Source organism: Oxyura jamaicensis, chromosome 2 (assembly GCF_011077185.1).
Source record: "Oxyura jamaicensis isolate SHBP4307 breed ruddy duck chromosome 2, BPBGC_Ojam_1.0, whole genome shotgun sequence".
In the NCBI taxonomy this organism is placed as follows: domain Eukaryota; kingdom Metazoa; phylum Chordata; class Aves; order Anseriformes; family Anatidae; genus Oxyura; species Oxyura jamaicensis.
Window position 1 is genome coordinate 40,591,610 of NC_048894.1, and position 18,183 is coordinate 40,609,792.

The window sequence follows — 18,183 nt, forward strand, 5'->3', positions numbered from 1 at the left end:
GTGACACTGCTGATTCTTTGGCAGCTCTCTTTTTCTGAAAGGGAGAAAACAGTATTTAGATACAAGATCAATAGAAAAACAAATAGACTATTATATTCCCTAGGGAAACCCCGAGAGAGAAGACAGATGCACAGAAATTTAATATTCTTGTAGGCAAAAATCACAAACACGGGGGTTCTGTTCGGCTGAAATGAACTGTGCTAAATGTGTATGAAATAAACATTAAAAATGAGTAACAAAAAAACCTGGAAAGCTTTTAGGCTAGGCTGTTTCAGTTGCTGTTTTGATGAGGTGTTCTGTTTGAATTTGTGGCCCCTTCTAAAAGTCGTTTTGCAATTACAGAAAATGTTTATCTTAAAATTATGTGACTCGGGCAGAGCTTCATATAGTGAGTGAAAAGAAGGTTTCTTTCCATCTGCTCTTTTTAGATGTAGTTGTCCATTCACTAAGTTCATACAAAGAACTGTGTATTTAATATTGCCTCATTTTTTATGAAGATTATTATAATCTTCTGCATGACCTTGGCTGCTTGTTGAAAGTAGGTATGTGCTTTTGCTTCTTTTCCACAATCATTTATAAATAAAATAAGCAAAATATCAATATAATTTCCAGTGGGAAGTTAAGCATGTCTGTCCACATTCCGTCCTTATAAGTCAAATCCTGATGTATCTATCTGATGAAAGGGACGTATGGCTTGGTGGCATGAGCTATCTGTATCGCCTGTATCTGCAGGAGAGCAGAGGTAGCCATGCAGGAAGTGTCCTTGAGTTCCCTGTTTTTCCAGGGACAGAGTTGTCCCACCATTAAAATGTGGCAGCAAAGTTTCTGAGGTTGAAAATATGAGTGGTACGGCATTCACACAAGGAAACAAGAAAAACACAGTGTTAAAATCAATGGCCAGGTTGATGTTAACTCAGTGCTAGAAAGTCTGAGGTAAGAAAATAAAGCTTGTGTGAAATAGGGACTCTGCCTGGCGCTCCATGGAAAGTATTGTTACTGGCATTTTCCTTCTCAGATCTTCTAAGTCTATTTTCTAGGCCAAATTATGTCCAAAGTCTGTTGCAGTGTTGCTTTAGATTTCAGGCTTCTTCCTAGAGCTTCTGCACTAAACTTGTAACTAGATGCACTAAGAGGTTAAAGGATGTCCTCCTGTCAGAGGAGCTGCAGGATGAGCTCAGAGGGGTAACAAAATAACATGAATTACACTGGGCAGGGATTCCTGGGAGTATGTTCTTGGAGAGGGTAAGAATGCATCTGGATACCGAATGTTAGGTGATGTGATGAAAAGATGACCTGCACGTCCACAAGAGAGCGCAGGGAAACAAGGACAGGAGGGGGAGCCCAAATAATCACAGAATAGTCTAGGTTGGAAGAGACCTCCAACATCACCGAGTCCAACCTCTGACCTAACACTAACAAGTCCTCCACTAAACCATATCCCTAAGCTCTACATCTAAACGTCTTTTCAAGACCTCCAGGGATGGTGACTCAACCACTTCCCTGGGCAGCCTATTCCAGTGACTAACAACCCTTTCGGTAAAGAAGTTCTTCCTAATATCCAACCTAAAACTCCCCTGGCGCAACTTAAGCCCATTCCCCCTCGTCCTGTCACCAGGCACGTGGGAGAACAGACCAACCTCCACCTCGCTACAGCCTCCCTTGAGGTACCTGTAGAGAGTGATAAGGTCACCCCTGAGCCTCCTTTTCTCCAGGCTGAACAAGCCCAGCTCCCTCAGCCGCTCCTCGTAAGACTTGTTCTCCAGGTCCCTCACCAGCTTCGTAGCCCTTCTCTGGACTTGCTCAAGCACCTCCATGTCCTTCTTGTAGCGAGGGGCCCAAAACTGAACACAGTACTCGAGGTGTGGCCTCACCAGAGCCAAGTACAGGGGGACAATCACTTCCCTGGACCTGGTGGCCACGCTGTTTCTTATGCAAGCCAGGATGCTGTTGGCCTTCTTGGCCGCCTGAGCACACTGCTGGCTCATATTCAGCCGACTATCAACCAATACTCCCAGGTCCTTCTCTGCCAGGCAGCTTTCTAACCACACATCTCCCAGCCTGTAGCGCTGTTTGGGGTTGTTGTGCCCCAGGTGCAGGACCCGGCACTTGCCCTTGTTGAACTTCATACCGTTGGCCTCTGCCCATCGGTCCAGCCTATCCAGATCTTCCTGCAGAACCCTCCTACCCTCAAGCAGATCGACACACGCACCTAACTTGGTGTCATCTGCAAACTTACTGAGGGTGCACTCAATGCCCTCATCCAGATCATCAATGAAGATGTTAAAGAGGACTGGTCCCAGTACTGAGCCCTGGGGGACTCCACTAGTGACTGGAATAATGCCCTGCCCTGGCCCGTCATAGGAGCCATCAGGCACCAGAGGCCCATCTGCACAACCCAAGGAGCTCAGGGGCAGTGGAGAACCCAAATTATGGACTCAGAGGAAGGAACACCATGTCAGGGCCCCTGCCAGGGCTGTCCCTCCTGGACAACCTCAGCCACATGGTGCAGGTGTGGCACTTGCCAAGGTGAGTCCAATGCAAGAGCAACTTCAGGTGCTGCCTAGTGGCATGGGATGCTTTAATAGATTCTGGGGAAGAGCATTTGAGGATTATGAGGAGCTGTTATTTGGTATTTAGGGGACACTTATGAATGTGCCACAAAAAAAAACAAAACAGCAATGTATTGTAGATGAAACTTCAAGCTCAACATTATCAGTGTAATCCAGACAAAACTGCAGAATTTTCATATGTTGTGAACATTTTTTTCCAGCCAAATTTCACAAAGAGGATGGTAGCTGTGGAGTTCCCTCTCCATGTGAGGGGAGGCTCCATGTGCATGGTGGGGCTTACGGTTCTGCACATCTGAGGGCTATCTAATAGCGAATGACATTATTCTGAGGACCATTTAAGACATGCATCAAAGAGCTGCGCCAAGTGGAAAATGGAAACAGTGACACACTGGATGTGCTGTTTATTGTACAAGGCCACAAGGAAGTTGAAATTGCAGTGCAATTTGGTGTAAGAGAGTATTATGTATTAGAAGTACTAAACCTAAGTTATTGTTTGAGAAGATACATTATTTAATTTTGATACCAGAAACTAAGAAATTAACAAATATTAAGCAATGCATACCTGCAAGGCCCCTGTGAAGTAGACAGAAAAATCACCTTTGGTTAAGAAAACTTGAGTTTTATCCTGAATAAACACTCTCAGTAGATGCAAAAGAAAATTCAAGTATATACTGATTGATGCCATTTTTTGAGAAACAGATTATCTGCAGTTTTACTTGGTTGCAGAAGGATGTAGACTTTGAGTATTAAGTGTTTTGAATTGGGTGGTGTAGAGCCAGCAGCAGAGTTGGGATTACAACTCAAGACATCATTGTCACTTTTATTTGCCATTTATCACTGCACAGAATAAAAAGGAGAAAAAAAGGCTGTTCTGTATCCAATACCATTCATACATATGTTACAAACCTGCCAGACACTAAACATGCATAACTAGTTCAGCACTTTTTACTGGGAATCACTCAACCCCTCTCGAGGTGGTGGTCCATGTTTCTCACCACAGCTTTCCTTAGAGGCAGGATATTTGCATTCTGTATTATAATGACTCTCTGCACATCAGAAATGTTTCGGTTTTTCTGAGAAAGATACCAGTGTTACATATTCTATAGGGTAGTACTGCAAGGATGGGAATAACTTGAACCTATCTGTGGAAGACAGAAGAAAGAGTAATTGCAAAAAGGTTAGAAAACCTTTCTGACTATACAGGAAATAAAGCACCAGAGAAGAGTGCTGTAGGATGTTATGAACATCTCATCTAAAAGTATTTAAGAACACATTAGACAAATGTCTATCAGGATTGGGACAAGATAGCCTCTTGCAGCCCAGTCTCACCCCTGGCGCCATGTTGTGTGCTGTGTTCCCTGGCACGTTGTGTGTTACATTAGTATTGTACAACAACTGCTTCACAAGAGTCACTGGGCTTGGCCCTCTCCAAAGAGGACGTGTAGAGTAAGGATTCCACTACTGTGATTTTCCGGATTTTCAGGAATAATATCTTGGAAAGGTTTTTTCCCCCTGAAGAAGGAGTGGCTTGGCTGACAGGCTCTGGCATGGCTTGCTGACTGTCGGAGGTGGGGCTAAGTGGCCTGGGAGTCTTTGTCTCTGCGCAACCCCTAGGAGACCTTAAAACCACAGTGGATGGTGCCTTTACACCACTCTGAATACAGCAGGCCCATTTCAAGAGAGAATTTCAGAGAAAACAGGAGCTTGTGTATCTATTAATGTAGGTCTGGACATATTTCTTAGATGAGGTCTCTTCCTCAAGCTATCTGTGGAAAGAACAGCCATGTTGTATCAGGCCAGAGGTCTGTCTAGCCCAATATCCTGTCTCCAACAGTGTCCAGAAGTGAATTCCTGGGAAAGAGTACAAAAATAGAGCAAGTATATAGCAGTGCTTCCCCAACACTCTTCCATAGCTTCCATTGTGCTGCAATTCTGGCTTTCTTCAGCTCAATTCCAGAAGACCCCAGGAACCCTTCTGACCAGGTAGGAAGGCAGCCTCTGTGGATGATCCTCTCCATTGGAGGGGTAATACCCCTACCATTGGAGGGGTAATAAAGCCGTGTGTAGTAGTGATGTGGTGGTACCTGTTTGGCCATCATGCTCTTAGTCCTTTTAAGAGGGTTGTTTATTAGCCACGTGGCATACCACAGGCCTGGCCCACAAGAAGGTCGATCTGTGTATTTTCATGTGAGACCATCTGTGGTCAGAGCTGCAGTATGTACTGTAGAAATTGCATCTTCCTCCTAATTCTGGGTGCTCACATGCATTGCAAGCCGGGAAACAGCAGCACAAGGAAGACAAGGAAGCATCCATGAAAATACAATCTAGGACAAGGTTTGTCTCACAGGAGGGTTGAGTAGTCCTGAAGATGCTCGCCTGTGGCTGTGCAGCATTAGTCAGAGTTGTCAGATTTTAACATTTAACAAACATTCAAGAAGTCTAAAGACTTGCTGAAAATCACTGTCTGCTTTGTTGAAGCGTGTTTCTTCAGTGAAAAACAGGGTCTATGTGAAATACATTATTTATTCTGGACTGGGTGCGGTAGCAAATGTCAGTTAAATTTTTTGGATGAAGCTTTCTTGCATTTTGACTGAATCTATATTATTTGGCTTTCCAAGAATTGCTGCATATCAGAAGTGGAGATATAAACCACTGAAAAAAGGCGACACAGCCCCTTTCTGGTGATTAACGTTGTCCAGAAAGGGAGGCATGAAGAGAGGTGCTAACATTCTTTTGCTTCTGTGATCCCCTAGTGTTTCTTCTGCTTTCTTGTTTGAAAGCAGATTGTGTGTGAAGGGTATTTAAAAATATCTAAAATGATCAAAATCATCTATGGCATAGAGGCAGAAATAGCCAGGAAAACAAACAGACCGGAGATGAAATATGGATGAGGTAGACATACCAGTGTTTCATGAAAGAGAGAGCTTAAAACCAAAAGCCAAGAAACACAAATATAGAGAGTTAAAGTACAGATACTTTATGATTCACATTACTGTATTCAATTAACTTTGATATAGAATTGCCCTATTTTTTCTTTAAAACGAGAAATCTATCTCCTTGCTTATTTTTCCACTTGCTGCTTTCTGTTTAAGTTAATTCAGCAGTAATTGGATACACTGTGTCTAATTCCTAATAAATCAACAGAACTTTATAGTGATATTGACAGTGGCTTTGCTAGACCCATTGTTTCTATCAAGAGTTTTATTCTGCCTCAAAACAATTTGCTGTGAACGCCCTTGTTTGTTTGCCACACTGGTCTTTGTTCTGGCTGAAAACTTTGATTTATAACTGTATATAATTGATGGCTGTGGGGTAGGTGGACTATAGCTATTGCTCCTCCTCTTTTAATCTAGCTTTGCGTAGAAATCCATGTAGTGGAGCATTCTCAAGGGAACCAGGCTGGGAAATTTTCTGTATACCCAATGGGAGGCCATTAATCATAGTGAAGAGTCTCTTACTGGCTGCAAGCATGTTTGTGAAAGTAAGGAAAACAAAAGTGGACCACCTCAAAATGACTTATCAAGAGAATAGATGTTAAAGCCAATGTATTCATTGTGATACATCAAAAAAAAAATAAAAAAATGCATTGCTAATTATTTGAAGCATATTTGTTCTGATAGATTTGGCACCTTTAGAGGTATTTTATACACTAATAAACCAGTAGAATCGTTGATGTTAGAAATCAGATTCTTAGGAGGAATAAATGAAAGATTTGGTCACTGCTGTTGATTCGAAAGACAGACTTTTAAAAGCAACAGATAAGAAATGCCAAAAGCATTTCTTAAACACGTGTCAGAGCCAAGCCAGTGAAAGAAATGTTCTAAAAGTTCTAAGTTGTGCAATGAGATTTTGATGAATATTTATGACAAAAATATCTCATTCAGAACTCAAAAAACAACAACTCCTTAGTAAAGTTAGCAAATAGAATTTCCCTGCAGCTTTGTGGCACCTCGCATTCTGGCTGGGACCCTGTTTGGGGCAGAAAGCACGTGCTTACCTTGGAGCCCTTGTGTGAACCCCAAAAACGTGCCTCCAGGATCGGGGTCCCAGTGTTTCTGCAGGTTCTGTTCTCATACTCTTGCAAAGCTCTACTTCTCGGTGGCAAATCATAATGGGTTCCAGTTGTGACTGCTCAGAAGATATTTTTACAATAAAGCGATCGGGCTAGGGTTTGAGTATAACTAAGTTGGGTTCAAGATGGACTTACAAGAGGTATTTTTGTGATTAGAAATTTCAGACCAGCAGGGAGAAATAAAGGAAGTAAAGAGGCACTCAAATGCAGTTTTTAAGCACTGACATTCTGGACCTTTTCCCATATAAATAACCATAAAGTATAAGAAAAGAGATAGTGTAGGACGACATAGCAACATTAACTTTATTTACTAGACAAACAGTTTTTTTTGTTTTATTTTCTTTTTAAACTTTAGAAGCTAAATTTTATGCAGGCAAAAATAATGCTACAGCTTGTTTTCTCATGAACCCGGGGTACAGCAGCATACTTAAATCAGTTAATTTACCTCACCAAAATTAAGTGACACTTCCTACCTAACAATTCCAGCCTATGCACTTTAAAAGGGCTACCGAAAACTGTAAATAATCTCCATGCTTAGATAAGCAAATGGCAATAGTACTTTCTGCAAATTGGCATCTGCTGCTTAGAGAATCTGATAAATGAAGATGGAAATATTTTCTCCAGAAATCAGTACGGTAAAAACTATAACATGTAACAAGGTAGTTAAAGAGTTCGTAATAGCATTGCAAGCAGCAACTCAAATCTTAACACAAAATACTAATACAGGACCAGAGACAGAAGAATCAGGGTTCATTCTGAAACATCAAGTACAAGTTTGTATCAACTTAGACTAAATTTGTGGAAACAGAGGATAAGAAATAAGAGGCTAACTTACATTTCTTTTCTGTATTTTGTTTTGTTATTTAAGATTAAGAGAAAAAATAAACTTCCTTGTGATTAAACAAATAAAAACAAGTCTTCCCCCCCCCCCCCCCTATTTTAATGGAAGGGGATTAATTTCAGCTGTATGTTCTACAATTTCCAGTATTTTTATGCCATGTTTATTCAGTACTACTAAATGTATTAGTATGACTTCATTTTCTTCACATACTAAAATGAAATCAAAATATGGTGTATGTCCCAAAGACATATACTCATGCTTGACATAAAGCACGCGTTAAGATCCGATTTCTTCAAGTTAAGCATATGCTTAAGTTGCTCTCAGCAGTGATGGCTTCTTTGAGCTGCAACATAGGCCCCTGTGTACTTGGGTAAGTCACAGCCTTGTCAAACCAAATACTGTTTGCTGTTTTAATGGTGCTCCATACGTGGATATAATGCTGCCTCTAATCTTAAATTCTTTTTAATTACTGCCCCTTCACTCGTTTTCTTGTTTCCTGGCATGGTGGAAGTCCAAGTGTAAATGAAGTCCAGGCATGCTTAAGTGCTCATCTTAACTATTCATCTTAGCTTTCATTATTGTTATGTTTATGCAGCTTTATTAGGCTCATGGGATCAAAATGTATTCCCTTAGTTTCACAAAAATGAATAGCCTTTGTACGTCCTTCACTTTTAAAGTAAACATAGTGAGTTTTTAAAGTGTTTTTTCAACAACTAAAAACACAGTCTTATATTCTACATATAAATCATAATTTCATTATCAACAGAGAGAGGTCCAAAGCAATATATATGTATAGTTGAATGATGAGAATGGCATTTGTGTGTAAAACGTATTCCCTTGCCCAAGCAAACACTTCATAACAACATGAGTGAAAAGGTGTATTTAAAAAACAAAGGCTTAAAGCATGTTACTTATAAATTATATGGAATGCAGTTTTTGTAAAATATGAAGCTTACTGGATATGATCCAGAGCAGCTGAACTATGTTAAAAAGCATAATAAACAGTCATAGCTTTGCATGCAGTTATTTAATTGGCAAATAGATTTTTCTATCACTGTCACTGGCAATAGCAGCCATTTGATACAAGGGCTTGGATTAAATGTTTCATCAGTAGTGCCTATTTAAGGATCTTTATGGAACAACAAGTTAGTCCCCTGGGCAAGCCCATGTCAACTGCAATAAAGAGATCCACACAAGTGAACGAGATGTATTTTTGCAGGATTTACAGGGAGGCTAAGATTCTCTATTCTGTCTGGATGTTTTCTAAGGCTGCTTCCCGTTTTATTTAAGAACAGTGTCTGCTGGTGGCAAATATTGAATGCTGAGCACTGCACATCCAAAGGATTTTTACAATTTTCTTTTGAAAATGGATTTATGAGCGGTTATCGTCTTTCTGGAAATAGGTGAGTCTCTGATAAAAACAGATTTTGCAGGACTTAGGTAGGTTTAATTTTCCAGTGAATATACTGCATCTAGACTAAACCCACTGATAATCCAAGAAGCTGTCTTGGTTTTTGTTTTCTGTTGCCTCCCTCATTCAGAAAAAAAAAATCTAAATAGCCCTGAACATCACCCCCCAACCACTTCTAATGCAGGGAAAATGTAATGTCTGTGGATTTCAAAATGGCTTTACTTTATTTAGTTCACAATCCTGCTCCCAGGGTGCTCGTAAGATCTGCGCATGTAGTTAATCCTTGCTGCAATGTTTTATAATTGGTGTGTATAATACATACATTTGTCATTTTATAACGCGTTGCTTGAATTTAGAAGCATTTTTGAAGTTAATATTGAATGTGTATCTGTGTTTGTCATGGAACCTGAATCTATTCCACTTGGCAGTTAGATTAATTTTTCCCTGCTTGATTTTAATTTCAGGCTTTTGTTTAATATTTGTCTTCCAGAAATTCTTTAAAAACAAGCAAAAATGTATAGTGTAACTGAAACTGATTACATCTGGTATTTGTTTTCATGTCTGTGTAAGCATGCTAGGTGTAAATTTAAGTCTCAGCTGTTCATTGGCATCTTTTTGATCGGAACCGATGATGCTGTCTCTAACCTCCTTAGCTAGGTTATTGCTTTCTAAGGTTGAAAAGTGGAGAGCAAATGCCTCTGAGGTTGAATTAAATGAGCCGTTTGCAACAGATGCAAACTCTGGTGAATAAGCATCTCTCGGGCTCGCTTGAAACGATTCAAACTTTTGTTCACTCGCTGTTCTCCAGTGAGAAGCAAAACGTAAACGCTGCCATTATTTAGAGAATTGTTTTCAGGATTCTGGAGAGAATAAGACTTGCCCAAGTACACACGCTTGACAGTTTGTGCTCTAAAGAAGTTATATTATATATATATATATATATATATATGTATATATAAATGCATATATATAATGGATTTGTGTTTTTATATTTATATTTGTATATTTTGATATGCATATATATAGCAGCGGGTTTTGTTTTTTTGGTTTTGTTTTGTTTTATTTTTACTTCCACTCTCCACCGAGCCTTTTGATTTTGCTTTTGTCATACATAGGGAAAACAAAACCCACAGCTGAGTAATTCCAAAAGCTAGAGTTAGAAAGTCAGGTTCCTGTACAAGGGCCCTTTTATACCAGCCGGCAGCACAAAAATACTTCTAATCAGTTGTGTGTTATTTTGCATCCACCAGAAGCTCTCTAGAGTCATGTCAGTGTAGGAGAGCATAAGCTTAGTTGTGTGCTTAGAGTTATTCCTGTATAAATTTCTCCAGACAGCGTGGCAAAGGGAAGCAAGTGAGGAGGTGCATCACTCAGCCAGCCCTTCTTCCCTCACCTCGGCTCTTCTTGCTCCCCATTATTTTCTGCATCATCCTGAGGAACTGACAGGCAGCAGTAACTCAGATTGTGCTTGTTGGCTGTACAGCCATGCATTTAGATGAGTAATGTAGAGCTGTTCTGGCTTTCGTAACGTACTTCTCATGCGGTTCTCTGTGCTATGCATTGCTGTAAATACTGGCCATTTTCGTGATACAAGCATCATTTCGGAAATATATCTTTCTGTCCCACTTAGGTCTGTCCCGTTTGTGATCCCTCCAAAGAGGGCATTAGGTTTTACATAGGGACTACAAAAATGCAATCCGTTCATTTCCATAGTATTGCCATCATGGAGTTATGAAAGGCGGACAACTGCTGGTGCAGTAGTTAAAAAGAACCCATCCGATTGTTTCTGGCCTGAGCCCAAAGTGCAGACAAACACACCCAGTACAACTCTGGACAAAGCTGTCGCTCTCTTCTCCAAATCAAGTGTCAAGACTCTGTCCTCCCAGAGACCTGGAGGGAAGCATCCAGCTCATCAGCTAGTGAACAGCAGGCAGAGGTTGCTTCGTTTGTTGATAAATCATCAAATAACTGTACGGAAAGCAGAGGCTTGTGGCTAACCTCTGTGTGTTTGCGTACTTCAGGTGTCAGATCTTTTGCTCTTGCAGTTTTGTGGCCATCGTTTCAAGCTGGAAAAGATTTTTGTGGCAACAACCATGTTTTTAGAGCCAAGTCATTTTAGGCTTTGACCATCTCTCAAGACGTTGCTTGCAGTCACAGAAGAAATAAGAAATAACACCAAGTTGTCATCACAATGGCTAAATAAATCTGTCCTGTTCATTGTTCCTTCACAAGCGTGCACATCCCTCGGCTCTTTCTGTGCTCCCCTGTAGGTTGCTTGTGCCTTCCTGCAAGGCTGGAGGAGGCATGAGATGCGTATCAATTTACATGATAGTTCAGCCTTGTAACCTGGAGTGTGATGACTGCTAATGTGTTTGTTGGGTAGGTTTTTCTGCTTGTACAGATTAATGACCCAATTCGGAAGCTGCTCTACATGCTGGACTCCTGCTGATTTCTGTTTGTGCAGAGCTGCTAGGGAAGCTAACTTTGAGCATATATCCTGGCATAATTTATTCAGGGTCCAGTCCGGGTGCCCTGTTGGAGTTCAAGTAATAATAAACTGGCCTTGGCACAAGATCTCTCTGTTTCTCTCATCTGGAAGTAAAAAAAAATGTTCCTGCCTGCCAGAGGAGTTTGGCCCTGGGCAGGGAGGGAGGTCACAGCACACCCGGGGTGCTGCCCACAGCGCTTCTGCACGCTGCCACCCGGCGGGCAGCTGGGAGGCGAGAATCAAGCATCAGCTTCTCTCTGACTTGTCGTGTTACAAAATAGAGTATTTTGAGCAAAATGTCAGCATTTCCTCTGTAAATTTCTTGCACCTTTAATTTGAGTAGGAATTCACCTTGGTTGTATGGCTTGCTTTCTTCAAATTTGTAATAAAATGGAGTTTTACTATTACAAATTACTATTATTTTATTATTACGGTGGAGAGGTGTGAACTGGACGTACATATCAAGGCACACAGTGAAAAACAAACAGACGGCGTGATGCTCCTTGCTGCAGTGATGGCAGTGCTGTTCACCCGGGGCTTGCTCAATACTCAACAACCGAGGGGTCTGTTCCCCGTGCCGAGGCCTCAATTTTCCATCCCTGCTGGCAAGCTGCCTTCCACATACCGTTGGCTTCCAGCAGGGCAGTCCCCTGATGGGTCAGTTCTGCTGGGGGAAATGATAGTCCTGCCTGTAGGTGACCCAGGGGTAGGTGTGCGTGTTGTGTCTTCATCGGTATCTGCAGGGCTTCACCACTTCACCCCATCGTGCACGTGCACGAGTCTACGAGCTGCTTACCACTCAGTGACTTAAAGTGGCTTTTAGTGTTAGAGAACCTGCACTTCTGTCTCCTGGAAGTAATAACAATCCTGGACATCCTTAGAAACCTAGTTTTCTAAGAATTGGAAGATCCTATTTCTAACCAGGTTGAACTGTAATATACTTCATCTTAAATCTTGCCTGGCTTCTTGCCTGGCTTCTTGCCAGTGTGCTCTCGAGGAGAAATTCTTCCTCACAGAAGGTAGTTGTTTGAAGTGCCTCGGAGATTTGTAATGTTAGAAGTAGCCAAGGTGAGGACGGATTAGTAGGCAGAGTGCAGGTGTGTGTTAAATGCAATTTATCACATGGATACCACCCCAAGGTATGTGGGTGGATGGATGGGTTGAGAGATGCCTACCTGAAGCTTTGACTTACTCAGTCAACACTTAATTCAGTAGATTTTCACAGTTTTCACTGCTTCTAGCAGCATTAGTGGGGTCATAGTTTCACGCAGATTAGCTCTTCTTGAGTAGTTTTTCCATTGTGTTAGGTGCGGGCAAGTTTCTCTACAGAATCACTCAAGCGTGAATGCCTTTTCTTTCCTTCTGGTCTTTGCAACCACCGTACCTATTGTGACCACTGAAAGGTTATCACTTGTCTCACGTGAAATCATTGTGATTTCTCATATGGAATTTCAGAAAAGTGCGTACATCTTTGTGTTACATGCACACGTTTATGGAGAAGACTTAGGCTGTAAAAATCTTCGTATGTTCCCATCGTCGTTTTCCATCAGCATTGGGCAATTAGGTTCTGACTTTACATGTTTATTAGTGTAACTGTGGAGACTTTGGTGGTTTTATCGGTGATGAAATCCTTAAAATTGAGACTTGCATTTGGCTTTTTGCTGTCTCCCAAGGGCATCTCTTTGTGTTATTGTGAGAGACTTCAGACCAGTATTTTTTCAGATGTGAGGAGTACCAGCAATAGACTGCATTAGCAGATCCTTAAATATGAATTGAAAATACCTACAGAGTCTGGAGAAAAGTGACGGTGATTTTGAAATGATGCTGTCTTTTTGGTCAGTGATGAGTGAGAGTGGATTGGTTTAATGCCAATAGCAAAGCTTCATTGTCTTTAGCTGGTCTGAGATCTTGCTGTAACGGGTGTGGTTAGAGAGATGGGACGTTTCCACTTTGATACCTGAAACCAGAAAAAAAAATCATGGTTTCTTTTCAGTTGCCAAGTAGAATCTGCCTCTGTTCTTTTCCAAAGTTCATTTCATCCCTCACAGCTGAGCTGAAAAATCACATACCAAATCTGATACGCTTGTGTTCCATGTGGAAAAGAAAGCTTGGAGCTGGAGTAGTTTCTTCCTCTGAATAAATAGAGCCTGCTTTTCAAACAAACCTATGCTGATTAATAATGCACTTCCGTATTGTGCCAAAGTAAATTTTGCATAAGGCCTATGAGAAAACACATGAAACTTGGTGATCGGAAGAGCATTTTAATTTTGGTTAATGTGAACCTCCAATTTAGCACATAGGGCTATACTAAAACAAAGGATCTGCATCTGCTGCTGGGTATGGGAACTGCTGCATTTTGCACAATTTTTGCCTTTTTCTTTTTTTTTTTTTTTTCTCTTCCAGGAAAAAAATAAAATGAAGCCCAAGGCTTCAATTCTTCTTCTTCTTCTTCTTCTTTTTTTTTTTTTTTTTTTCTTCCTGAGCAATATATACAAAGAAGTGTTGAAGCCACTAATGCATGCTGTTTATGATCCACAGTTGAAGTGCCTTTCTCCTGGTGTCAGTGCTCTTCTTAAGCCAGACACAAAGCCTGTGCAAGCAAATGGGCATAAGATGGAGCTTCAGGATTATGGGGATACTAAATTGTAATGGCCTCTGCTGGGAATTTACACTTCTGCTGAAATTCTGGACATGGAGCAGAGTGTTATCATTGGCTTTGTGGAGCCCAGATTTTGTTTCTTTGGACATAGGCATGCGTCCTCTGTGCGACTGCAGCGGAAAGAAATGTGAGCTCAGATGAGTAAGATAGTGTGGTGACAGCATTGCGGTAGTAGTACGAAAAGTGAGTACTTGGAAGCAGATGTAAACAGTTAAAAATGAATACATTTGCACTTTGTGATTTTTCATGGTTGGCCCGAATGCAGAACACTGCTGCAGTGTGAGGCGGTCCTTTCTTTTATCGCTGGCAGCACTGGCCTCAGTGGAAGCGAGGGATCACTTTGCAACTCCTTGTAAATCAGTTTGTCAAGCTTGACCATGTTTTGTATTTATTCAGGAATTATTGCGGTGTAACAAAAGGTGAAATTTTTGTCGTTGTGTGTAATCAGTTCATCTGCTGGCTGGTGGCTCGGGCCATGCAGAGGCGCAGTTAAGACATCACTTTCCTCTTAGCAGCTCGCATTAGCTTTACATCCAGCTGCTTTGCTTCAGCCTGTGCCCAGTTCTTCTGTGCTTGATCCAGTAAATCACGGTTAATAAACAGCAATTTGTTAATGTGACGACATACAGAAATATAACGGTATGTACAGGCTATGGTTTTTACATGGTAATGAGCTCTCCGCTCAGTTCCTTATTGTATAATTCTTCCCTATTGCCTTTCTTTGATGGAAGTGCTCAGTTCACAGCTTCTACCATGTGGAAGGTCCCCATGGAGACCGTGTGCTCTGTGCACCTCCCCTTCCTTTTTTTTTTTTTTTTTTTAGCTAATGTGATCCTAGGTGTATATAGAAGCTTCCCTGAGATGTATTGTAAAAGATACCCCTGGAATGGATACTTTGCTAGATTAACTAGCCTAAAAAAATAGCGATAGGTGATATTTAGTTCATGGAAGAAGGGGAAGGGATGAGGGATATTTATGGTATCGTGAAGTTTAGCAGCATATATTCAAAGATATACATGATTTTTGCCTAGTGAGGATGCCATCTGTCCTATTTACATTCTTCTTCCTGCCTAAAATTGCTTTCTTTGTTAAAGAAGGCCGATGTACCTGTGTTATTGACTGGTGAGGTACCCAAGTGCTAAGTGTGCGCTTTTTGTGAGAGGTGTTTGGTTCTGATTATATCCAGTTCAATTTGTTCTGTAACTCGGTCTCCTTTCCTATTTACTGTTGTATGCCTTTATTTATAAATATCTTTTTTTGTACTCTTTTTGTATGCCTGGCTCATAAAATCACAGCCAGAAGTACAAGCTTTATGACTATAAAACAAGTCATGCCTACCTTGTAGACTGTGTCATCTGCTGTGATGTTGGATTCTATGTGTTATCAATTTTACTGTAAGAAGAAAATTAGAGCATGCATTTTCCACATGAAGAAATCAAATGTAATCTAAATGCAAACCACAGGTTTTATTGCACAGTAATATTTGATAGCAGTGCTATTACTAATCCCAGCATGACAAGAAACACAGCATAGTTATGAAGTTCACAGCACTCATTTTTTAATGGTCTTCTTTTGGTTAGGAAAGCCACAAAACCAGGACCGATTTCACCAGTTGTATTCTCAGACTTGCAGAAATGTTAGTGGTCTACCGTATATTTTATGAATTATTTCAGGTATGTATGACCAGAACGAGTATCCATTATAATTTCCGTGAAAACATTATTGAGTAGTAAAATTAAAAAGAGATAAATACAGCGAATAAGTTTATTATAAGTGCTTTTGCTTCTAATAGGATATTCCATTGGGAATTTCCCCTCCTTTTTTGCATTTAGGGTTTTAACAACCATAATCAGAGAAATGAAAGGCAAACTCTTACATTACAGTAGACTGCGTACGCCTCCCAGGTGGGAAGCACAGTGCCACTTGTCACATAGATTATACGAAACAATTAAGATGGCAGCGACTGAGCTTCTTTCAGTGCTCTTACTTAAATGTATTACATTCGTGATACAATGAATGTTTTTAGTTCAGTTCAGTAGAAGTGCCAGAGCTGGCTTTGTAATTCGGTGATAACCTAGGCGTATTAGGCAAGCGCGCTCTCTGGGAGTATTAGATACTAACTGATGCAGACCAGCCTAGAATATATTGCGCTTTCTTGAGATGTGTTATTTTTTTCCATGACAACTACTGCACACTGAATAATTGTGGGTGCAGTCCATGAAGGCTGAGGTAGACTCAGCTGTGATTAGATCAGTTGCAATTAAGTGGCCAGTCGGTATGTTTTCTTACGTTTTCTGTTTCATGCTCAGAAGAACGTTTGCTGTGTTTTTTTTCTTGTAATGTATATTCTCCTCACCAGGTTTGTATATACTTTACATAGTTACTGTCTGAGGATCTCAAGGCACAGAGCAGTAAGCCTGACAGTAATCACTTCAGCCGGAGTTTGGGATTTCTTCACCCACAGCCTGTCCTTTAGGGCAGGAGACAGTTATCTAAGGAGAGAGCAGACTGGGATGTGAAAGCAGATGTAAGGAGGACGTGCAGCTGCAGCTGCAGGGGGAATTCAGAGGCTGTTACTGCCAAAAGAGAAATTTGGTTAAAGCCCTGGGGATGATACTTGTTTTGAGATAATAAATAGTATTGAGTATTAGTCCTCACAAGTTGTTAGGAGCTCATGGTATCCCAAAGTCAGGGCTGCTGTCCTGCCTGATACCTCTTTGGATCGGTACTTATTTAGCGTGCGACATACTGCATCACTGATACCACTATTTCTGTTGGTAAAACCTCCTCACAGACCTGTCTTTTTGAAGCATGGATCTGAACCAGCTGTATCAGATACATCAGACCAGGAGGATGGCAGCACTGCTGTGCAAGCAGGCTCTGCTCGGGGCATAGGGTCTTACAGCTGCTCCTTAGGTAGGCAGAGGGTAACCAAAAGCGGGAGAGGAAAGGGAACAGAGTTTAATGGGAGAGGTGAGGAGCTTGCCGTCATATGCGTCATTAAATTTGTGTATGTAAAGAACAGAATTCATCCAGTTCTGGGAAAAAAATGCGTGCTCATTTTTGTGGTACACCAAACTCCATGATTGTAGCGGCCTTCTGCTCTACTGTGTATAGGAAATGTTGGCTATCTTGTGTTTAGTGCCCTTCTATCTAGCTGGGGTCTCCTTGCCTTTTCATTAATCTGTTACTGTCTGGGCTTCCAGTCCTGTTCTTGTTAAAGGGGTATTAGCAAGATACCTGGAAGGAATTGGCTTGCTTAAATGATATACACTGTAACTTAAGATAAAATAAATCAAATTCAAAAGTAATATCACTGGTACTTACGTACATGCTACTTTGTGTTTGATCATATCTGTTTGATTCACTGTTATTTACTGCTAGCGATAATGTTTTGTCTGCTTTATCTCCTTAGCTCTGCCAGTAGTTTTGCCTCTGTCCATATTCAGTTGTCTCAATTAATAATGCTTTTAGTTCATTGATTTTATTTTCCATCTGGCTGAATTTGAGCTGGCCAACTTTGCGCAGTTTTCCTAAGCCTTACTTGTGGATACTCATTTGTTCCTTTCTTTTTTCTGAGAGGCAGCTAAGAAATTTTAATTACCTCTCATGACAGCGTCCCATTAGAGGACGGAGAGATTTTTGAGAGTTAAGTTCTATCCATTCCATTAGAACTCTTTCTATTTCCTAAGGAGATCTTCATTCTTAAGTAGTCTGTGGTTGTGTCTTGCTCTTTCGGATGCAGGGTTTTTCTGTTTCTTTGGTTTGTTTTGTTTTTATTAGCTTTTCATATTTTTGTTTGTTTAGTATTAGTTTTCCATATTAAACCAGAGAAAACTAACACCTCACGTGCATACATATGAGTGCCCTGGGTGATGGGTGTAAACTACACCAAGGATTTTAGGTCTTCCCTAGATGGCATTATTTTGTTACTGGAAACTTCGAGTTTCTGAAATACTGAATAAGAGACTGCAGAAAATGCTATTGTAGATTTCATCAGGTAGATCACCTCCTCCAGTGATCCTCTGATGCCTTCAGTGGTGGCATCCTCTTTAACCTACTGGTTCCCCTAAATGTGCTCTTCAGTTTGAGAAGTCAGCTGACTGTGCAGCTTGATTTGCACATTCCTGTGCTCATTTTTA

General features: G+C 40.9%; 1 protein-coding gene across 2 annotated transcripts in view; it reads left to right on the forward strand.

Annotated features, from left to right (window-relative positions):
- The window catches only part of RARB (retinoic acid receptor beta), a 321,973-nt gene that overhangs the window by 86,231 nt on the left and 217,559 nt on the right, over nt 1–18,183 (forward strand). The window lies entirely within an intron of this gene.